Below are 2,266 nucleotides of genomic sequence, written 5' to 3' on the forward strand. Positions count from 1 at the left end.
TAACCATCGTCCCAATTCAATCAGGTCAACATCCCTGGTGTCACCCTTGAGTCCTCATCCTTACTCATTCCATATATCCAATCTTGCCAAATCTACCTATACAACAGATGTCTTATATATGTCCCTTTCTCTCCACTCAGGCATCACCGTTGCACAGGCCCTCATCACCTTTTGCTTGGATTACTCCAATAGTCTTCTAATTGTGTCTTCCTGCCTCAGGTCTCTCCCCACTCCAATCCATCCTTTATTCAGCTACCAAGTGATTTTCCTAAAGCAAAAGTCTGACCCTGTCACCTCCCCACTCTTCAATAAACTTCAAGTAGCTCTTTAGTACTTCTTGGATCTAACAGAAAATCTTCTGTTTGACATTTAAAGCCTTTACAACCTGGCCTCTATGACACTCCATCTCTTGGCTCGAGGCATTCTGCCTAGCTTTCCCCCATGCCTGGAATGCTCTCCTTTGTCCATTCCAATGACTGAACCTCCCTGGTTTCAAGTCCCAAATAAAATCTGACTTTCCACCAGAAGTCTTCCTCAATCCCTCTTAATTCCAGCGCCTTCCATCTGTTAATTATTTCTTGTTTATCTTGCATATAGCTTGCTTTGTATATCTTTCTTTGCCTGTTGTCTCCCCCATTAGATTGTAAGCTCCCTGTGGGCAGGAATTGCCTCTTTCCTTTTTTTTTTTTTTTTGTATCTCCAGTGCTTAGCACAGTGCCTGGCATATAGTAGTCTCTTAATATTGATTGATTTCTATCCTTTCAATTTTCTTACACTTTACTCCCCTCCAACAATGGCCTTCTTGCTGTTCCTCACACATGATGTTTCATCTCCTGTCTCTGTGTATTTGCACTGGCTGTCAATCATGCTTGAACTGTTCAGCTCCTTACTACTGCCTCTAAAGTTTCTCTTGCTTCCTTCAAGACCCAGTTTAACTCCTACCTTCTAAGGACTTTCCTGGTTGACAGCTGCTAGCACCTTCCCCTCTCAGATTACCTTCCATCTTCTCTGTACCGCATCTTGCACATACCTAATTACTTACACCATGTCTCCACCATTAGAACGTAAGTTCATTGGGTCCAGAGATTGCCTTTCTTTATATCCCCATTGCTTAGCACAAGGTGTAGTTCATAATACTTATTTACTGACTGACTCGTTCTTTCAGGCAAATTGACATATCTGCTATACCCCCAAATTCATATTCTTCTCCAATGTCCATGTCTGAAGTGCCCTTCCTGCTCACTTTCATCCTTAGAATCTTTATTTCCTCCAAAGTTTAGATCACGTGCTATCCAAAATCTCTCTCCCCCACCTCCATAGTAAGTGTTCTCTTTTTTCTCAAATTAACTTGTATTTACTTACATGTCATAACTCGACCCCCACTCCCTCTCCAATAGACTATAAGCTCCTAAAAGCAGTGAATCCTTAAAGGCAGCTCCTTTGGATTGTGACCTCCCTGAGCCCAGGGATTGTTTTTGGTTTTTATCTGTATCTCCAGCTTTTAACTTCGTATCTGGCACACAGCAGGTACTTAATATTAACTTTGTTTCGGTATCCTTAATACCCAATTCGGCGTCCGACATAGAAGAGCCACTTTATAAAGGTAGGTTTAATTAAGAAATAAGGAACGGGGGACAAAGTGTGGACAAGGAACAACTCCAGAACTGAGACAGAAAAGGAACACCAAACCAAGAGAGCAGCGTGCTTTTAACAGCTTCCCTGGTGAAACTGGAAAAACGATCGACTGCAGAGTCCGGCCGGCACGGTTCATTTCTCTCCCTGTCATTACTTGTTTTCTAACACGGCAGGCTAGTTTTGGTGGAGCTGCTGAAAGAAGCGCTGCAGGCCGGGTCTGTGCTAACTGGGCATGGTGGGCGGCGGGGTTTGGGTGGAGGACTCACAGAGAAGTGCCTGGCCTGCTGCCTAAGGCCTAAGCAAGAGAGAGGCCTCGCCGGGCCGAGCCCTCGTGAGGCGGCCAGGGGCAATGGCCCTTCTCGGACCTAATGACCCAGGATCCCTGTCCTGCCTGGGGGAGAAAGTTCGGAGCCGTTTGTCCGAACCCCGCTGGAGCTTTGAGACCGCGCGTAGCGCGGGAAGCCCAAGGACAGATGAGCCTCTCCACGCTCCCGCAGACCGCGAAAGAAGAGAATGGCTCCGACGCACGCGCACGCTGTGCGTGGGACGCCGCCCGGGGCGACGTGCTAGCGTATGCGTGCGTGCGTGCGTGGGGTGGGCCGGCGCTCTGAGCAAGAGGCGGCAGCCGGGG

The sequence above is a fragment of the Vombatus ursinus genome, unplaced genomic scaffold, assembly GCF_900497805.2.
Source record: "Vombatus ursinus unplaced genomic scaffold, bare-nosed wombat genome assembly UNPS02015398.1, whole genome shotgun sequence".
Taxonomy (NCBI): Eukaryota; Metazoa; Chordata; class Mammalia; order Diprotodontia; family Vombatidae; genus Vombatus; species Vombatus ursinus.